Raw genomic sequence first — 14,478 nt, forward strand, 5'->3', positions numbered from 1 at the left:
AATAGCAGATATTTTCACTAAACCACTTGACGAATCCACATTTACCAGATTAGTTGGTAAATTGGGCATGTTGAATAGTTTTAGTGATTAATTTAGTTAATATCTGGGATCTGTTCTTGAATGAATTTACAAATGAATTTTTCATTTGCAAATTTATTTTATCATTTTATCATATTTCTTGCTTATTTCTATGTAATTTCTATTATCTTATCTTATTTATTTACTCAACTTGTTAATTTTAATGTCTCAGAATATTTTATTTTCTCTAAAAATATTTTTCTATGAATTTAATTTGTTAAAATTCAAAAGAAATCTATTTTTGGACTGAAAATATTATTATCTCTGAAATATTTTAATTATTTTAATTCTGTAAATATTATAGGTCTGTATTTCAGTTTTACTATTTTGTAATATAATTTCAGTACATATATAGAAGTCTGTACATTTTGACTGTATTTCTACTGAAATGACAATCGGCAAGACAATTGAAATTATCTTGCTGAAAGTCATTTCAGTATATATTTGTCATATTAGTGTTTTTCAGTATAGTTTATACTGGCAAGACAATCGGTATGACTATCAATTGTCTTGCCAGTTATAAACATTATATATATATATTATTTTATTTTATACTGGTATGACAATCGGTATGACTATCAGATTGTCATACCAGTTATATATTATCAGTTGTTTTATTCTTATTGTTTTCGGTTATTTTCTTTCTTTTGCCTGGTATGACAATCGGTATGACAATCCCGGATTGTCGTACCAGCTGTAATATAAAGGCGTTTGTTTGTTTTTTTTTAAAACCATTTCAAAAGTTCATTTCTTTTCATAAGTCGAACAGTTTTCTTCATTTTCTCTCTTCTCTCTCTTCGAACTAAAACAAACGAACTGCTTCTTTCCTTGCTCGAGTTTTTACTCAGCAAACTGAATCTTCACTCCTGTGATATATACTTACATATATATACATACAGGAGTGCTGTCAAAATTTTCAAAATTTGTTTTTTGAATCAGTTTGCCCCTTCAAATTCAATTTGTGTTTGTTGATTTTGAACATTTTTATTTTTATTTTAATTTCTGATTTGTGTCTTTTGGCTTGTTTAATCTGGGTTTGTGAGTTAAGGATTTTAACGAGATACATTCCTGTCTAAATTTTTCGATTATAATTAATTTAATTCGAATTATTGAATTAATTTAATTAATTCGAATTTTCTTAATATTATTCTTAAAATTCTGAAAGTGTGTGTCTTATTATTATTTTAAATGGCTCTCAATTTCCAAATTGTCGCGCATAATCAGGTTGGTTATTTTAATCCGGAAAAATGTGATGTTGAAAAATTTAAGCCTTGGATTAGATTTTTAAATGACCATTCGATTGTTAGCTCTGCTATAAAATCAAATGTGATTTTAAATGTCGATCTTCTTAGACTGATTTGCACAACATCTACTGTGGCCGATGATTCAAAATCTTTTTCATTCACCGTGGCAAACACACAGTATGTAGTTGATGAATCAGTCATTAATCAGGCGTTAAATTTTCCATTGGACAATTTCTGTAATTTACCCTCTGAAAATGAAATCACAAACATTTTCCATGCTATTCACTATCAGGGGGGGATCAATTTAACCAAACTTTCTAAATCCAATTTGGTGTCTGAATGGGATATTTTCTTCGATACACTTTCCAAAGTGTTTGCCAACTACACAAAATCCAATTTTCATAACATCACTTCCACTCTGCAGTATATTGGTCTTGCGGTTGTTTTCAATCAAAGGATCAATTTTGGCAAACTACTTTTTCCCATTCTCTTGAGACGTCTAACTTCTGCTTTACGTGATCATTCTACAAATCGTAGGGTATCATGTTACTATGCTCGTTTTCTCATGCTTATAGCAGATCATCTTCTCACACCTGAACACAAATCCCTTTTTGCTAACTCTGCAGTAACCGAACCCCCTCCAGTTAGCAAAAAGATTTACACTCGCCAAGACACAACCTTCAAATTCATGCAAGTTCCAGTACTTGTATCTGCTTTCATGGCCACTTATATTCCTTTACCTATTTTCAATCTTCCCGGTCATGAACAGCAACCTCAACCTCCAGTGGTTCAAGCCACTCAGGCTCCTCCAACATCAGATGCTCTTCCATTACAGGTAGTAATTCCTCACTCTCACTCCCTTCCTACTTCTGTTGAAAGACCCCCAGTGGTTGATAGGGCTGACCATGAAGTTGTAGAACCACAGCTTCAATCCCAGGTCATAGAGCCAAACACAGAGTCACATTCTATCTCAACCTCTCCCCCACTGTCTAAAATGTTACCCAGAAGATTACTAGGAAGTAGTGCATTGTTAAATATGAGTGAACCCTCAGCTCTGCCTCCTCCTAAGAAAAGAAGAACATATACTGAGGCATCTGAAAGCCCATCCTTGTCCTCCCAACAGGACATGGACTTTGAAATGGCCAATGAACAGTTACTAGAGGCATTCTCTCAACATGATGCATCTATTGAAATTCGCCATAGGGCCATGGCATCTTGTACTGAGTCAAGCACAATTCCATTACTCACAATGGAACCATACACTTCCCCAGATCATACTCAGGACACAGAACGAGGAGTGCACGTAGAGTCGGTTACAGTGCCTGCCATAGTTACGGCAGAAGAGCAGTCACATGCTTCAGAGGGAAAATCTGACTCTCCGCCATCTTTAATAGAGTCATTTTCTCCCCTCCCAGATCCAACACCTCTGGCTCCCTTATGGGATTCTCCACTCGCAGATTTATCTGGAGAAAGTGGAGGGCAACTCAGTCAATCTATCCCTGAAGAAATTCAGACATCTATTTCAAAAGATTTGATGGTATTGACTGAGGATCGGGACTCGCGAATTCCCATTGTACCACCACTGACCTCTCTTGAAGAGGCTAGGGTGATTTTAACTGCAGGTACAGAAGAACAGCAACAGGAAGACTCCTCACGAGCAATTATATTGAGAGAAACACAAGCACGTGAGGTGAGTGAACCAAACACGAGTGAAATTCAGGTGAGAGCACACACAGACACAGATACTCAAAACCTGTTAGCTCAAATTGCTGCTCTAAAAGAAGAACTTGCTAAAAGCCAAGCTGAAGCTCAAGCATTCAAAGCACAAGTGGTTGAACGGTCTTCTTCTTCCACCTGGCAATCATCAGGAATGACATCTCAGATCTCAAGACCACTGTAATACCAAAGCTCAATTCCATTCAGGACACTCCAACTTTATCAGCTGATGACATATCCAACTTCTGCTCTCTACATACAAGAATGACTTCTCTTGAAGACCTCGTTGAGATGAATCATTCACTGGACTCCTCAAGATTTCTAAAGATAGAAACGGGCATGGAACATCTCAATGAAGGGATGAAGCACCTATATTTCATGATCAAGAATTCTCATTGCCCTAATGAAGAACAAAGAGCTTATTTTGAAGGACCGTCTGGTGGAGGATCAGGCTCTGGAGGTGATGGAGGTTCCAAAGGAAGGTCAGAAGAGGATCCCTCAACTAAGGGGGAGAAGAAAGGGAGTAGTGCCAAAGGGAAGGAAAAAGATACCTCTGCTGGAGACAAAGGAAAGGCTGATGATGTCTACTACAGTGGAGAACAGGATGACTTTGATATTTTTAACATTCCCACTGAACCAGTTCAGGAAGATAAAGATGGTTTATTTGAAGCTGAAGAGGAAAGTGATTTTGGAGAATGGGAAGAAGAAGCTCAAGTGGATCCTCTATTTGAGAAAGAATTTCAGAAGGAGCAGTCAGAGATGAAAAGAAAAGAAGCTGAACTCAAGAAGGTCTCTCAGATCATTGACATGAGGAAAGACATTCAAAGAACAGAAACTCTTCAAAAGCAACGTCTTCATGACATTAAGGCTCAAGAAAGGAGAAGAGATGTCAGACTGAAGATTGGTGAAAAATGGGATGAAGCTAGGAGAGTACTTGATATGCCTCAGCTGAGCACTAACAATGATAGGCAGTTCCTACATCTTCTTGACAAGCTGGAAATCTCAAATCCTAACAATGACATGTACATGAATGCTATCAAGACTGAAGTCTCAAGGATCACAGCTGCTTTTGATAGATCCCTAAATGAGATGAGCATTTTTGTATATTGTTAGAGTGAAGGATCTTTCAAGGTGTCACTTCATCTGTTCGAGAATCGTTCTTTGTCAGAGAGTTGGGTTCTTCTCAACAAGGTAAAAAGAAGCTCAGAATTGAATGAAATTCTTCGAGAAAGGCTTAAAGAGTTTGCCAGCAGGGCTAGTCCTCAAGTGGTCAACAATCCTCATCAGGTGAGATTCTTTAAGTCTGATTGTCTTCAAATCTGTCAGCTAGATGTACAATCTCTTAAAGACTACTCAGCTAAGCATCTGGTCTGGATGGAACATCATTTAAGAACTGCTGGATATTCATCCATGTTGAAGACTCAAGCTGCTGATTTGATTCAAGCTTATTGTGAAAAGAATATTAAAAGGTACAATCAGATCAAGAATAAGCTGAAGTCAGTTGGAGTTCAACCAGTCAGACCAGCAAGCTTCACTTCAGAAAAGGATCGTGTCTTTGACAAGGAATTGCTTCAAGATTTAGAAGAAGGTGAAGTCAGAAGAGAAGACAACTGAAGTCAATTAGCTCAAAACTCAATGTAATATGATTAGAGCTTTACGAATCAAGATAGTCTAATGTAGTTATATGTTCAGACTAGAGGAACATCTATCTTGTATTCACTTGTAAATTTCATTTGGAATCTGGAAAATGTTAAATATAATCCAGAACTTTTCTGCTATTTACTTTGCATTACTGTTTATATCTTTTTCTTATTTGTTAGTTGAGTTATCCTCTAGGTATTTGTTGTTATTGTCTAACAAGCAAATAGGGGGAGATTGAAAGGCATACGTCATAGCCTATTCGTTTATTCGAGGATTTAACTCAACTCAAATAAGAATGTAATAAGTAAATAGTGGATCTATCATCAGAGAGATCTCACAAAGTAACATCTGTCAAAGGATAAAGAAACATTGTTCATCTGCAGACTTGAAGATTCACTGGAAGAAGTTCAAGAATTTGATCATGCCTCAGTGATATAAATCAAGATCGTGGATTTAATCAAGTGACAGAGATCTCGTCAGGGTATCATTTATTACAAGGATTTAATCTGAAGAAAATCAGAGTATCAAAGTCAAGACATGAAGAAACGTCACGGAAGTTAGTCACTCATGAACCAGACAGTACATCGAGTGTCAGCATTGAAGTGGCGGAATTGATTCATAAGTCTCAGTGATTTTCAGAAGATTGTCAGAAGAATGGATGCTGCTCAGGGTTAGTATTAATTCTCTATTAACTAATTAAGTCATTTAATTTAATTAAAAAAATAAATTATATCTGCAAAGATTAATTTATTGATTAATTGAATTAAATTGATTAATTAATTTAGAATTAATATTGAGGATTTACAAGATTTTAATTGGTTTAAAATCTGCTTAAATTCAAAACAAGACAATTCATTTGAACTAGTATGACAATCGGTATGACAATTGATAGTCATACCGAAAGTCATGCCAATACATTTAATTGTCTTATTAGAATTTCTGTTTAGATTAAAATCTGTTATTAATTCAGCAAGACAATTTATTTGAACTAATATGACAATCGGTATGACAATCAATAGTCATACCGAAAGTCTTGCTAGTTCATTTTGATTGTCTTGCTAGTTGTAAATATTGTCATACCGAAAGTCTTGCTGGCCAAAGAGATTGTTATGCCAGTACATTTTTCAGTTCGGTGTTTGATAAAAGAAGCAGAAGACTTTTATTGATCAACACTCTTACAGAATCCAATCTAACAGAAAATAGAACACACAAGAGAAAAAGAAGCAGAAAACAAAGGCACAACATTTTATTTTTCATCTACTTTTCTTCAAGATTAAATTTCTAGATTGTAAAGTTAAATCCAATCAACTAGAAATATTTATCTTGTTCTTGTGTATCAATCTAGCGGATTAAAATCCCTAGAACTTAATCTCAAATCGCATTTAGCATTTGATCTTTTAATTACAAAAATAGAAAAAGTTCATGTCGAATTTATTCTAGATTTGTAATAATTGATTTGAGATTAATCCCTTGTAACCGATACCGTAGTTGTAACACCTTTCAAGTTTAATAAAAGTTTTATTTAACTTGAATTTTGTTTCACAATTTTATTCCGCATTTTATTCGATTAAACAGTATTGTTTGCATTCAACCCCCCTTCTACAAACAAATTGGGACCTAACAAAATTGGAACCGGAGTCCAAACAAGGTTCCATCGTTTCGAGAGAATGCTGTTTGAAACAGCATCATGCTTCTGTAAAAGAGAGGATTTCATGAATTAGTTCATCGGTCAAGCCGCTGATTCTGTCTTCTTTATCTTCACATACTCTAACAGCCTTCTTCTAGTCACGAGACACCATTTTAATTGATTAAGTACTTACTATTCTTCAAACAGTATAACCCGGTAACATTACTATTAAACTAAGCTTTTATCATAATCTTGCAGCAATGAAGAAGAAGAAGTTAACAACTTCTAGAGAGAGAAAATAACAGAATGTATATTGAAAATATATTATCAACCACACATTGTTTTTGTTACAGGAATGACTTATATACTATCTTATATTTGCTTAGCTGGACATTAGCTGGACATAACAAACTAATCCTAGCCACACAAATACAATGATGTAATCAGTGATGTGGAGAAGTAGTAGAACTAGTAGTAGTAAATAGTGCAGGAGTAGTGTGACTTGCAGGAGGTGAAGTTGCAGCATCTGTCTTATATTCAATATCCCCCCTCAAGGTGGGAAGTGTAAACATTCCCAGCTTGGAAAGCAAATCAGTGAACTGAGCGGAAGGAGAGACCTTTGTTAGAACATCAGCCAGCTGAGAACGAGTAGGCAAATAGCTGAGTTGAATAAGACCTTCAAGAACTTTGTCACGAGTAAAGTGACAATCAAGCTCGATATGCTTGGTACGTTCGTGAAAGACGGGGTTTTTAGCAATATGCAATGCGGATTGGTTGTCACAATGAAGAATAACGGGTTTAAGATTGGATTCTCCAAGTTCAATAACTAGTCGTACTAACCAAGTGATTTCAGCAGCTGCGGAGGCCATGGCCCTGTATTCGGCCTCTGCAGATGACTTAGACACTGTATGCTGTTTTTTTGATTTCCAAGAAATAGGAGAATCACCAAATAGAACAATATAACCTGTGACAGAACGTCTAGAATCAATGCAAGAGCCCCAGTCTGCATCTGAAAAAGCCTGTAACTTCAGCTGATCTGACCCTTTTAACAGAATGCCTTGATTTATAGTCCCAGCCAAATAACGAATGGTGTGATGTAAAGCAGACAAATGAGTATTCCTTGGAGCATGCATATATTGACTAAGTGTTTGGACAGTGTATGAAAGGTCCGGACGAGTATTGGTAAGATAATTAAGCTTACCAACTAAAGATCTGTAGACCTCAGGATTTGAAATAAGAATACCATCATCATTAGAAAGTTTAAGATGAACAGGGAGAGGTGTGCAAACATGATGAGAAACATCAATGGCTGCTTCAGCAAGTAACTCTTTAGCAAATTTACGTTGACATAAAGCAATACCAGCAGCAGAATACGTCACTTCAATACCAAGAAAATAATGAAGTGTACCCAGATCTTTGATGCCAAAAAGAGTATCCAGATGAGTTTTCAGACAAGTAATAGCTTCAGTATCATTGCCAGTCAATATCACATCATCCACATAAACAGCTGCAATACAAATAAGATCAGCTGATTTCTTGACAAATAAACTATAGTCGTTTCTTGATTGAGTAAAGCCTTGACAGAGTAATTCCTCAACCAATTTCTCATGCCATTCCCGTGAGGCTTATTTTAAACCATATAAAGATTTCTTCAGTAGACAAACGAATTTATGTGGATTAGGAACCCCTTCTGGCACTTGCATATACACCTCTTCCTTCAAGTTACCATGAAGGAAGGCGTTATTCACATCAAGTTGATGTAAAATCCAGTGTTTAGAAGCAGCTAAAGCCAATAAAGTACGAACTGTACTCATCTTAACAACTGGAGAAAATGTTTCAGCATAATCAATACCAAATTTTTTATTATAGCCCTTTGCCACGAGACGTGCCTTGCAACGTTCAAGACTGCCATCAGATTTAAGTTTTACTTTGAACACCCATTTGGAACCTATAGATTTCTTATTTGGAGGAAGTCGAACTAAATCCCACGTGTGATTATCATGTAAAGCTTTGAGTTCAGCCTGCATTGCTTGAACCCAAATAGGTTGTGAAGCTGCCTCTTGATAACAACGGGGTTCAGTAATATGACACTTAGAAGTAGAAGAATCAGGAGGTGCAAGTTGAACAAGATTGCACCAATGTTTAGTAGAGCATTGGTAAGAATCAAGGTATGCAGGAGGACGATGAGTTCGACTAGACTTTCTTACAGGAACATCAACAACAGGCACAAAAGAATTGACTATATCATTAGAAATGTTAATATCCGAGGCACTAAGATCATGTAATTCAGATGGAGAATTATCATGATTGGACAAAGAGTTTGATTGTCCAAAATGACTATCACCAGAATCAGCAGCTGGTGACTCAAAAGAAGAACCATTATGATGATCATCAACAAAATCAAAACAAGAAGTTGTAACAGCTGGAAGGTATATTTGTGAAGGAAAAATAGTGGGATTGTCATGAGAGTGAAATGGAAAATGAGACTCATGAAAGATAACATCACGAGAAATAAACAAATGATGATTAACAAGACTTAACACCTTATAGCCTTTTTGTGATACTGAATAACCCAGAAATGCACATGCTACAGCCCTTTGATCAAATTTTCCTCTATGAGCAGAAACAGTAGATGCAAAACACAAACTACCAAAAACTTTCAAATGATCAAAAGAAGGTTGTGTACCAGTCAATCTATAGTAAGGAGAATCATTTTGGATACTTTGTAGAGGAAGTCTGTTGATCAAATAGGTTGCACATAGCACACTTTCATTCCAATACTGTGGAGGGAGTTTTGATTGAAAGAATAGTGCTCTTGCAGTTTCAAGTAAATACCTATGCTTTCTCTCCACTACCCCATTCTGCTGGGGAGTGTGACTACAACTAGTCTGTTGAAAAATTCCTTTACTTAAAAATAACTCTTTCATCATTCCTTGGCATAAATCAGCAGCATTATCAGATCTAACTTGTTTAACATGTGCCTTGTATTGATTTTCAATATGAGACAAGAAATCAGCCATGACTTTAACACAATCAGTCTTGAATTTAATCATATGCACCCAAGTAAAATGACTGAAATCATCTACTATAGTAAAAAACTGGTTATAACGATTATGAGATTTCACCTTATAAGGTCCCCATACATCAATGTGGAGCAATTCAAAAGGGAATTGAGTCTTGATACAACTATGAGAAAAAGGTAACTTTGTTTGCTTAGCAAGAGGACAAACTTGACAAATGATGTCTGGAGATGTATCCTTTAGATTTGACAAGGCTGGTATGAATTTGAGTCTGTTAAATGGTATATGTCCCAATCTGAGGTGCCATATGCTAGCATCTTCTTTAACACTGAGGAAACTTGATCTGTCAATCTGAACTTGAGAAGAGAGAGTATGATAGAGACCACCTTGATATTTACCAAGAAGAATTGGCTTCCTTTTCTGCAAATGGTCCTGTAATAAGCAATCAGTACCAGTGAAAACAACTGAACACTGCATATCTGCACATAACTTTTGAACTGAAATCAAATTATATTGAAACAAAGGTATATGCAAGACATTATGTAGAATCATATCTTTGACTTTCACTGATCCAATATGCAGAATTTGAATCTTTCTGCCATCAGGTACTATAATGAATTCAGATGCACCAGTGACTGGCTTATATGTAAGAAACATGCTCAAATTTGAACAAATGTGGTCAGTAGCACCACTGTCTACTAACCAAGTTGTGTTACTGACATTATCTGCTAGCATACAAAGCTTACCAGCAAGCATAGCATGATGAGATTGATCTCGGGAGGAAACAAGATTAGTTTGCTTATTGAGGAGTTCAATAAGTTGCTGATATTGAGAATTTGTAATAGGAGAATTTGCAGCAGAATCACCAGATTCAGAAGCTTCTGTACCAGTAGAATTATGAGAGACTGCAGCTATTCTCTTGTCTTTAAGATTTTTGAAGTTTGCAGGGTATCCATGAATCTTGAAGCACCTTTCAAGACTATGTCCAGGAATTTTGCAATGAGTACAGAAGTAATTATTAGACCTTTTGAAACCAGGATTAGCTCCAGCATTATTTCCAGGAACATTAGAATAGTTCCTTCCCATAGCTCCTGATTTTTGAGGATAAGAAACTCCTGGCTTATAACCTCTCTTATTATCAGCTACAAATGCTAAAGCTTCAGTTTGTGATGTTAAGTTTGACAATTCTTGATGCTTTTCTTCTTGAGAAAACATTCTAAAAGCATTTGACAATGTAGGTAATGGTTGCTGCATCAGTATATTTCCTCTAACAGTTGCAAACTTATCAGACAACTTCATCATAAACTGCAACAATCTATGATCCTGTTGCATCTGTAGCACCCTCTGTGTCACATTACATGTGCATTTGTTGCAAGTACAGCAAGGTATGGGACTGATATTACTCATAGCATCCCATAAGGCTTTAATCTCAGTAAAAAACTCTGATACACTTTTAGAACCTTGGTTTAAATCAGCAAGTTGTTGTTCAATAGAAAAAATTTGTGTCATAGATGCATAGCCAAACCTTTCTTCTAAATCCAACCAGATTTCCCTAGCAGTTTTGAAGAACAACACACTGCGAGATATAGATTCATCTAGATTGTTCAACAACCAGGAGCATACCAAATCATTACAGCGTTCCCAGGCCTTAAACTCATTAGTTCCAACATTAGGTTTTACTATCGTGCCATCTATAAAACCTAGTTTATTTTTGGCAGATAAACTCAACATAATCGAACGCTTCCAATTACTATATCATGTTCCATTGAACTTCACTGATACGAGTTGTGTAGTATTTGCATCAGACGGATGGATGTAAAATATACTAGATGAATTTGGTGGCAGATTAGAAACAAGAGGTCTAATCCATGGATTACTAGGTGACGCCATTAAAATGAACAATTATGCAGAACTGAGCTTAATCACAATTCACAGTTCTAATTAAAGCAACAAATCATAACTGAATTCCGATGAGAAAATCACAAAGTTATGATGAAATTGTGACACAGAGTTACGAAGAATGAATCATAGAGAAAACAATTACAGTAATAAGAAAAAAAAAATCAATTCTAAGAGATGAGTAGCGATGAAACACGACATCGATTAATCAACAGCAAACGACGTAATGAACAAGGATATGAATACACTTGAGTTCGTGAAGAAGAAACGAAGAAGAAACACTAAAAACACTGCAATGGAGATAAGTATGTTCCGAGAGATTGAATTGATCGCCATTACTGCTCTGATACCATATTAAACTAAGCTTTTATCATAATCTTGCAGCAATGAAGAAGAAGAAGTTAACAACTTCTAGAGAGAGAAAATAACAGAATGTATATTGAAAATGTATTATCAACCACACATTGTTTTTGTTACAGGAATGACTTATATACTATCTTATATTTGCTTAGCTGGACATTAGCTGGACATAACAAACTAATCCTAGCCACACAAATACAATGATGTAATCAGTGATGTGGAGAAGTAGTAGAACTAGTAGTAGTAAATAGTGCAGGAGTAGTGTGACTTGCAGGAGGTGAAGTTGCAGCATCTGTCTTATATTCAATAATTACTGCCTGCCCCGCTCCAAATACTCCCTCTATCTCATTCATTTATATATACTTTTTGAGATACTATCTCTATTTCATTCATTTTTATACACTTTTTGTGTGGGGATGTCCAATTTATTTATATACATTTCAAAACTAACTAAAAATAGTAAAACATTCATTTTTATACATTTCAAAACTAAACAAAAATAGTAAAACTTTATAATATAAAAATTAACTACACTCACTTACATCCACTACTTTCTTCTACTACATTAATTCTATACATTAAATATTATTTGGTACATCCACTTTTCTTACATTTTTTACAATATTCCAAGTTTTTTTAATATCCGTGCCCAAATCAAATCTGTACATCTCTATTGGACGGAGGATGAGACGGAGGGAGTATACAATAAGACCCAAAATGAGAGGAAGTGGAGATGCCTAAATTTGGCGTATTTTCACTTCAAAAATCTAATAAATGTATATTAACTTTTTTATCATTTAACTTCTTCCTTTTTAAAAATTTAGAGGATGAAAAATCAAAATATCCATCATTTGGGTATAAATGTTCAAAATATCATTTTACACGACTGTCTGCCTTAAATGCTCAATTTTTTTAAAAAATATATAAAGAGTTTCTTTTTAATTTCATTTAGAATACGCATCTTTAAGATACGTATTCCAAGTAAAGTAAAAAGGGAATATGCGTGTTTTTTATATTTTAAAATATAAATACATGTATTAGACATACGTATTTACTGGGTATTTAGGATGAAAACTTGCGTAAAACAATATTTTAAATATTTATGACTGAAAAGTAATATATTTTGGGCGTTATTTCCATTTTAAAAATATAATGAAAAGACAATAAAATGTGAGCAATTTAAGATGCAAGGGATAAAAATCCGTTAATAATGTGTCAAATGTATCATAACCTAATATTATGTAAAATTATCGGGTTAATTATTAAACATGTCACTTATCGTATTCAAATGTATTAAGTAAATCACTGATTACAAAACTGACTCAAATGAGTTACTCATTTAAAAATTTATATAAAAAATATCACTCTATCATTACTCGAAATTCATAAAAGTATTATATATTGAGTTTCGCATATTTTTTATGAATGATATTACATCCAAATGAAAGGTTTCGAGTTCTACTATTTTAGATAATTTTGTTAAATTTTTAAAATTTTATCAACTATTTATTTTTAATTTTATGATTGTTTTATTTGATTTAAATAAAAATAAATAGTAGATAAATTTTTAAAAATTTAAAAATATTATCTAAAATACTAGAACTCGGAATCTTTCATTTGTATATGATATCATTCATAAAAAATGTGTGAAACTCAATATATAATAATTTTAAGAATTTTCAGTAACGATAGAGTGATATTTTTGATACAAATTTTTAAATGAGTGACTCATTTGAATCAGTTTGTTAATCAGTGACTCACTTGATAAATTTGGACGCGGTAAATGACATACTTAATAATTAACCCAAAAATTATATGCGTCAAAGATGTTAAAAGAACATTTAGATTTGAAATTAACCATCACGTATTATCATATTAAAATAATATATTTAATTTATGTCAATTTAAAATAATCACAACATAAAATTTTTATAACATATCGAATCATTATATATAATTCCCGCAGAATAAATAATATATGTTCGACAAATTTTACATATTTCTTTCAAAAGAGCAAATTTTACGTATATATAAAATATATGAAATAATTTTGAGGTGTTTGAGTTTGACAACATCATGACAAAGGTTACAGTTAAGAAAAAATTATTCATGATGTGGAATTTCCTCATTACGAGAATTTTTTTTATTCTGGAAAATTATTAGAATGGTGTTATAATTATACCGATGATGATAAGAGTGAATACAACATTTTGGTGTGTGAAGAATGACTCGGTTAAAAGTAGATGGAGACAACCCAAATCCCAAACATGATTGTTTTAAGATTAATATTGATGCTTGTATTGGGGGATATATGATGGAGGGCTGCTGCAATTTTAAGAAACAAAGAAGGGGAATTTTCACAGAGGTTAATTATAAGTAGTTTTGCATACAAATATATTAAAGTTAATCACTTGTTACAAAACTGACTCTAATGAGTCATTTTTTTAAAAATTTATATCAAAAATATCACTTTTTTGTCGAAATTCTAAAAATATTATATATTAAATTTCGTACATTTTTTATAAATGATATTATATCCAAATAAAGAAATTTTGAGTTATAGTATTTCAGATAATATTTTTAGATTTTCAAAAATTTATCTACTATTTATTTTTATTTAAATCAAATAAAACAATCAAAAAATTAAAAATAAATAGTTTATAAAATTTTAAAAATCTAACAATATTATCTAAAATAATAGAATTCAGGATCATTCATTTGGATGTAATATCATTCATAAAAATGTGTGAAACTCAATATATAATTTTTTTAAGAATTTCAACTAACAACATAGTGATATTTTTTATACATATTTTCAAATGAGTGACTTCGTTTTGTAATCAGTGACTCAATTATACATTTGCTCGCAATAAGTGGCCTACACGATAATTAA

Source organism: Apium graveolens, chromosome 1, assembly GCF_009905375.1.
Source record: "Apium graveolens cultivar Ventura chromosome 1, ASM990537v1, whole genome shotgun sequence".
NCBI lineage: Eukaryota > Viridiplantae > Streptophyta > Magnoliopsida > Apiales > Apiaceae > Apium > Apium graveolens.